The following is an 8,718-nucleotide window of genomic DNA, read 5'->3' as shown; positions in this document are numbered from 1 at the left end:
ATGAAGAGTTTTTGTAGCTTTAGACAAGCTATTAGCAATTGGACCAAGGAATAGGTTGAATGGAATGAACTTACGTAATTTCTATTGAAAACTGGAGGATAATAAGCAAGCAACTTCAAGATGCTGTTTGGGTGGCGCAGGATGGCAAGTGCAAACATCGAACCTTAAACCAAAAGGAAGGTGTCTAATAAGTTGGTTTCTCTAACTATTTGCATCCTTCATGCAACTTAGGAACAAATGATGTTAGGTTATAAAGAGATACCACCAGTATGGAACTTGAGTGAGGGCTAGAGTGGGGTTATTTCTGAGCTGAGCTTGACTGAGTCCCGGTTATCTGGGACTGCTCTAGCTTCGCTTGAAATTTCTGAGAGAAGGATAGATGCAGAGGCTGATCTTTATGGATGAGGTAGAAATTTAGCAAGGTCTCTAACATCAACTATTAGGGACTTTACAACTCCATTGGCACATTTACAGCTCAGCTTGAAATCAATTTTCAGCTTGAAGTTCGAAATGAAGCTCGATTTATTTGCTTTTTCATCAAGCCTAATTGAGCTTAATATTGAAAGGATTAGAACTTGTGCTTCTTTCAATGGCTTGCCAATCCTAAATTGAGCCAAAATCAACTCAAGCTGGTATCAATCTTGAATTAAAGCTTAATCTGATCCAAACAATTCAAATAATCCATTGATCAGAACCTTAAACATGAATGACATTCAAATACACATATACATACAAAAGTGTGTACATTTGTATTTATATGTGGGTGATTCTATTAATTATGATGGATCACATTTAAATGGCCTAGAAACTAAAAGTCACAAATTTTTGAGATCTTTGGCTGATAAATTAAATAAAAAAATTAACAATTTCAAATATGTTTCAGTTTGATTACAATTCAGAATAATCTAAATTACCGAAAATTTCATCTACATATAGTTTAAAATATCTAGATCAAGATTGATGGTATGGAATTGTAAATTATACAATTTATACTCTGTTTATGCTCACTAGCTATTCTAGTGCCATTTATTTTTTTCTTGGCTTGATGAACAGGCAATAGAGTTTTAAAATAAACAATTTCTATTTTATGAGTATTTTTTATATTTTATATCATGATTAATGATATTGGTTTTCATTTTGAGAGGTCCATTGATTTTGATTGAAAGTCTTTGAAACAAATATTCTGAAAAAATATTGGCTCTACATATACACGTGCTGTTATGTAAAATGATAATATCAAAATTATAATATTCTTTTCTGATTGTTTGTCTTTTTTATATCGAGAATACCATTTCATGTGTTTGCTTTCACCTCCATATTGATCATTATACATGCGCTCTTACCTCCCCATGCCTTCTCTGACCGGATTGGAGTAGACTCTCCCTTCCTCTCTCTATATATATGTGTGCGTCTATTTGGGTTCCCAATTGGACTATACACTCTAATTCCACTTCGAAATATACTCTAGCTCTTTTTGATTAAATTAAAACATATCTAGTCCTCATACCTCCCACCTCCCTACCAATAATATCCTCCCCCACTTTTTCACTTCCCAACCTACCCTCTCTCTACAAGTCAAATTAAGCTCTCCTCAAAGCCTACTAATTGAAAATAACTTTAAAAATAATATGAAAAATAAAATATATAATTTATATTCTTCTTACTTAAAACTTGTTTGTGTAAACTCTCTTCACTCTTTTCTAATAGGAGCATTCCACATGCTCAATTGCCTACATATGTGTATGTATATTTGTCTAGAATTGATATCAATTTTTGAATGTAAACAAAGAACTGATAGGCCTCTAAGCTATTTATTATATAAAGCACTTCTGAAAATCAGGGCTGAGGAAAGCAAAAAAAAAAATAGAGAGATAAGTGCTAGAGAGAGAAGCTCTAGGGAAAATACTAGAAATCGCCTAGAAATCTCCCCATATTCCTACCACCTACAAAGATTGTCTCTGACCAGAGTAAACACCCCCATCTTGGAGGTTGAGGAACCTTCCCTCATCTCCAGCCACACTCCTCTTATCTCCAGCCACCCTTCTCAGCTACCCACCTCTCTTCCCCTTGTAGTTTCCATATCTATTGCCCCTAATCTCACCACTCACATATACACTCCTTGCACCTTCCTTCCTCACCACAAAACCTTCAACCCACTCTATATATGCAAGATCACAATACAAAACTCCACCAAAATGTTCATACTTCATCATCCCATTCAAGAAACGTTCTCTCCACCTCCTACTTCCTGAAAGTGCCTTGCATTGCTGCCGAAGGAAGATGGACTAAAATCACTTCCATGCGTAGGCGTGGGCCACTATCCTACCACTTTATCCTTCATCTTGTAGCGGGATGGATGAGACATTCGACTTTGAGAAGGATTCGTCCTTCAACTAGCACAGAGGACTCTCATTCCATACCCTCGATGTCCACTCCCCACTGTGCTGAAACTTGGATCCCAAAATCTCTCAAAGCTCGTGCTGAAGGAGCGGTCAGACAACAAAACAAGTCATATGCTGAAATTGTTAAAACCTCTGCACCAAGATGGACTCCCTCTTCCTTTGACACCTCCCACCTCCATCGAAGCTTAGCTCAACCACTCCCACATTTCTCTTTCGACAATAAGCCGTCCATACCTTCGACCCACTCTCAAACCAAGCACCCCTCTCCTATGTCACCTACCCACTCCTCCTAGTTTCCTTTCTCTCCCTAGATCAAACCCTTTAAATTGGGCCATTGCTTCTGTTGTGGTGATAGAGGATATCTAAAAGCCAATTATAGAAATTTCTCTCGGAGTTTCCTTTACTCTTCACTTGGTCACATTCTAAAAACTTGCAGGCTCCTAAGTAATATTAGCCGAGCTTCCAACCTCCACATAACAAAGTCATGCAAGATCCTTATCACTCTTCCAAAAATTCCATGCAGAAACCCGTGCAAACCCCACTGATGAGAGCACAAAAGTGCAATCGTCAGACCATCTTAATTAGTATTTTAGCTAATCATTAATAATAAAATTAACTAATTAATGTTTCATTTGTGCAAGTAGCCCAATCAGCTCGTTCCCCACATTGTGCTAGCCATCCCACGGTTCATCATCAGCATCACATCTTCAACATGTAGCGATGTGCCAGCATCCGCGCCGTCCATCAGATCACCATCATCTTCAGCCTTCAATCCCAACGCCCCAAGCCACGTCATCTTCCGCGATCCATGCCAGCAGCCGATGATCCAGATCCCACGATCAGCAGCCGTCCTGTTGCCCAGAAAGACAACCCAAGAGGGGGGGGGGGTGAATTGGGTTTTAAAATAATTTTGCAATTAAAACGTTTGTGGATGACTAATTAATACTTTGCAAGATGATTAATTAGTTGCTATGTGCTGTGAGTGAAATGAGAGTGAGAGAGAGAGACACAAGCAATCACAAACACAATGTTTATAGTGGTTCGGAGCTATCCCTTGCTCCTACGTCCACTCCCCAAGTCTCACTTGGGAATTCACTATAACCCCTTGGATTACAGCCGGTTGTTTTACAAGCTCACAACCCAACTTGTTGTTTTACGAGCTCACAACGAACTCGGTTGGTTTTCCCAGGCTCACCGACTAGAACCACCCTTATTGTTTTTCCGGGATCACAATCGAACCCTTACACGTTGGTTTTACCCTCGGCTCACCAACCAACCTCTACACTCTTGATTCAATCCCCTGATTGAATCAAACAAAGACAAGATGGAAAGAACAAAGACAAATAGAAAAATAGAGCTTCTAAAAAGCAGATATACAGCAATATAAACTAGAGAGAAGTTAAGAGCCCTCAAACACGTTTGAGTTGGAGAGTAGGGCTTCTTGAACTGTGAGTCTCCTCTTGAATGTCTGGTCGACTTGAAGGCAGGAGGAGACTTCTTTAAATGCTGGGAAGAGGTAGCTGGATGGAGTTAATGGCGCTCTTCCTTCTTTTCTGTTGAAAACCAGTTGGCCGAGATAGGATGCTTGATTTCTTTAAGTGGAATAGTGCTTCTCTACCTTGCTACAGTCCTCTGTGGCTATTTAAGCCATCCCCCACGGAAACTAGCCGTTAGACACTTTTTTCTGCCCGTTCTGCACACTCTGCACATCCTGACAATATGTCCGTCGGGGTCGGAGTCGACTCGCGCGATCTGGAGTCGACTCGCTGACAGGTTTTGAGTTGAGTCTTTCTGTTCGTCTGTCAGTTCTCAGTCGGAGTCGACTCGTAATGATCCGGAGTCGACTCGAGCCCGTGCCAGTGATTCTGATACGCTTGGAGTCGACTCGTAATATTCCGGAGTCGACTCGAGTCTCAGACTTTGGTTCAAACTGACTTCTTAACTTATCCAAAATATCTTGAACCAAGTCTAGAAACACTTAGACAAGATTTCCACTGAAACACTCAATTGAATTCATTAGTAAACAAAAGATATACTCAAATGCTTTGAGCTCATCAAAATCAAATAGGGTTTTAATCAATCACTCCACAATCTCTCCCTTTTTGATGATGACAAAACATTGAGTATATGTAAAGTGAATTGCTCAATAAACAAGGAAATACGATCTATAAATGAATTCAAGTGTCTGGTTATTTAATTTATCCAAGCTTGAAAGGTGTGAAACAATAAATTTTGGAGTTAAAGCTCCCCATTTCATTTGGAATTATATAAGCCTTCATGTCATGCACTCAATTGTTTGGCTTATATATATTTAATGATTTGACTTTCTTAAAAATTCAGATTCTCCCCCTCAACATATGCATTCTACTTTGTTTTGATTCTCTGAATTTCCTTTTAATGCATTGAAGTTTTTGAACTGAAATTTTTGGTTTTTAGAGGGAAAATCTGTCAATTTGTTCTTGAGTAGGATTCAACTAATCTCCGAATATCCCTTGAATAGATTCTGGAGATTACTCCATTAGGAGCCCCAACAGAGAGATAATGAGCCTCGAGGTATCAAATCCACTAAGAATAAATTATTGTGTGTTTTCAAAGTTTTTTTTTTATTGATTTTCATTTATTCCTTTTACATATCTATTACATATTTCTCCCCCTTTTTGTCATCGTATCAAAAAGGAAGTGAATAGAACACACAAGCAAGTAGAGATCAATTGGCACAGTATTGAAATGAATATGTCTACTCATTGTATTGATGTATATATAAATACATTTGTGAATACAATAAGTAAAGCAAAAGATACATGTCAAAATAAAACAAAAGCAGCTAGGGTCTCCTCGAGGATGTGGCTCCTCCTCTCGAGGATGTGGCTCCTCCTCTCAATCTGTTCTGTTCCATGAGGAGAGTGACCCCGTCTGTGACATTCCCAAGCTGGGAGATAATGGCCGAAGTGGCCCTGCTGTGTGTGGTGGAGAGCTCGGTCAGGGTCTCCTGCAGTGTGTCCAACTTGGCGATCAGTACATTCGCCAAGCGCTCTGCCCCCTGGGTAGTGGTGCCCATATCCTGTCGGACGTTATCGCGCATCTTCCGAGTAGTGCTCGTGACTTCGCTCATGCTGTGGAACTGGGCTTGGATCGGGAACCTTACATTGTCGATCTCTTCCCGCACATGGGCCGTCATCTCAGCCACGGCGGACAGGGAAGGGACCAACGCTGAAGAAGGTGCAGGAGAAGGAGCAGGCACTGAACCCCGGAGCTCCCTAAGTAGGTCGTCCCGGAGATCTCTAACTATCTCCTGCCGCAACTCCCGGAGCTGCTCAGGAGCGATCCAGACCTCCATGGGCTGAGTAGGTGGAGCTGAGGAGGAGGGTCCGGCTGAGGTGGTGGGAGCAGAAGTGGAGGGAAAGGTAGGATAGTCTGAGTCTGGGTCAGGACTGGGGGAATGTCTGGTGGTATGTGTGGAGGTGGATGATTTCCTAACCCAGGTTCCCTCGACCTTCCGAAACCCCATCCTGTGTAGGATTCCCGGACGCATGCGATCTGTCCATCGCAATGCGTGAGAGGGTTCCCCCTCAGGAATGGGAATCTCGGCCTCCCTAAACAGAAGAGTGAACATCATGCCATAGGGGAGGGTGAGCCTAGGTCTATCTAGTGGCTCACATAGGTATCTATACATCATCTTGGAAAAGTTGATTGGGGTGTCCTGGAGGATGTAGAACATAAGAGCTAGGTCTCTCTCAGATACAAAATCGAAGCGGCCAGTCTTCGGAAAGAGGGACCTAGAGATGATACTCAAGAGGAGCCGCATCTCAACAGAAAGTGAGCTAGCGGACACCTCATCTAAGGGGAACTGAGGTGGATGTCCTAGAATGGCCGTAAGGGCCTCAGTCCTATCCTCGGGGTGTGTGGGAGCTACCCCTACTTGTGGAAGGTGGAGGATTTGGGCTATGAAATCCTCGGAAATAAACAATGGGACACCGGCTACAGTTCCCTCTATTCTCCCATTGTCCCTATGGACAGTACCATAAAACTCTCTAACTAAGCTAGGGTATGTGGGGAGATCTAAGGAACAAAAATATTCTAAACCCTGGGCCCGCAATCTCTCTCCTATGGTAAAGCCCTCCCGGGAGAGATAGTCAAAATCGACGTATCTCCCGGTGGAGACCGCCTTCCCGGCGCACGGCCTCGAGGGAACCTCCCTTGGCGGGGAACGAGCCGGAGGTTGTGGCCTCACGGGATCGTTCCGAGCTTTGGACCGTCGCTCGGTGCCGCTCGCGGGTTGGGGCCTCTTCCGGCTTGGGACAATGGCTTTACGAGGCATGGTCGACCTAGAATGGGGTAGAACGCTAATGGACGGAGGAAGGTCGACGGAAAAAGTCCTAAGGACGGTCGGAGACGATCTAGGAGACGGCTCTAGGGTTTTTTGAACAGTGGCGGCGGTGAATAGAAGTGTTGATAAAACGCTTGGATTAGGGTTAAAAATTCGGATCCCGACCTCGAGTCGACTCCACTGAGTCGCGAGTCGACTCGACCTCGAGTCGATTCCAAAGTATGCGCGAGTCGACTCCCCCTCATGAGCCATCGACTTAGAGTCGACTCCCGTCAATGTGCGAGTCGACTCCTCTTATGCTTCATCTTCCTCGAGTCGACTCCCGTCTGTGTGCGAGTCGACTCCTTCTTATGAGCCAACTCCAAAACTTACTCGAGTCGACTCGAACTCTGGCACGCACCTAAAAGTTATGCTATTTTCGTACCAAACCAGCGACACTCACAAAGTTATGATCCAATTTGATGATCATAGTTGAGAAACTCTATTTTTAATCATCAAAATCAATAAACTAGTGGAAAATACCACTAGGATGGATCAATCACTCCTAATCCCCTCCTAAGCACACTAAATCTCTCTTCACTTAAGGGTTTTGTAAAAATGTCAGCTAATTGATCATCAGTGCAAACAAATTGAAGTGTCACATCACCATTCAGTACATGATCTCTTATGAAGTGATGTCTTATCTCAATATGTTTAGTTCTTGAATGCTGAATTGGATTTTTAGTTAGGTTAATGGCACTTGTATTATCACAATTAATGGGAATTTTATCTTGTTTAATGCCATAATCTTCCAATTGTTGTTTGATCCACAAGATTTGAGCACAACAACTCCCGGCTGCAACATATTCAGCTTCAGCAGTAGATAATGCAACCGAGTTTTGTTTCTTGCTAAACCATGAGATTAAGTTTTCTCCTAGGAATTGACATGACCCGCTGGTGCTTTTTCTATCAAGTTTACATCCAGCAAAGTCTGAATCTGTGTATCCTATTAAGTTTAGGCTAGATTCTTTAGAATACCATAACCCTATATTCTTTGTTCCTATTAGGTATTTAAAGATTCTCTTGACTGCAATTAGATGAGATTCCTTAGGATTAGACTGATATCTAGCACACATGCAAACACTAAACATGATATCAGGTCTACTTGCAGTAAGATACAATAAAGATCCTATCATACCTCTATATAATTTCTGATCTACAGATTTACCTGATTCATCTTGGTCTAATTTGCATAATGAGCTCATGGGGGTGCTGATTGACTTGTTCCCCTCCATATCAAACTTCTTAAGCATCTCCTTGATGTACTTAGCTTGATTGATGAAGATGCCTTCTTCAGATTGTTTGATTTGAAGCCCGAGAAAATAATTCAGCTCTCCCATCATGCTCATTTCAAATTCACTCTGCATTAAGTCAGCAAATTCTTCGCAGAGGCGATTGTTAGTAGCACCGAAAATAATATCATCAACATAAATCTGTACTAACAACATATCTTTGTTTTTCTTCTTTAGAAACAATGTTGTATCTACATTACCCCTAGAAAACTCATGTTCTAATAAAAATTTGCTAAGCCTCTCATACCATGCTCTAGGTGCTTGTTTCAAACCATAAAGTGCCTTGTTCAATTTATATACATGATTAGGGTATTGATGATTTTCAAAACCAGGAGGTTGTTCTACATATACCTCCTCATTAATATACTCATTTAAGAATGCACTTTTTACATCCATTTGAAATAATTTGAAGTCCTTAGAGCATGCAAATGCTAGTAAAAGTCTAATTGCTTCAAGTCTAGCTACAGGAGCAAAGGTTTCATCAAAATCTATACCTTCTTCTTGATTATAACCCTTTGCTACTAGTCTAGCCTTATTCCTTATTACAATTCCATTTTCATCAAGTTTATTTTTATAAATCTATTTGGTACCTATAATTGAATATTCAGTAGGTCTTTCAACTAGATTCCATACTTTGTTTCTAGTAAATTGGTTTAAT

Source organism: Phoenix dactylifera, chromosome 6 (assembly GCF_051530095.1).
Source record: "Phoenix dactylifera cultivar Ajwa chromosome 6, Ajwa_hap1_PhDact_Kaust_v1.1, whole genome shotgun sequence".
Lineage (NCBI taxonomy): Eukaryota > Viridiplantae > Streptophyta > Magnoliopsida > Arecales > Arecaceae > Phoenix > Phoenix dactylifera.
This window is presented reverse-complemented; position numbering follows the sequence as displayed.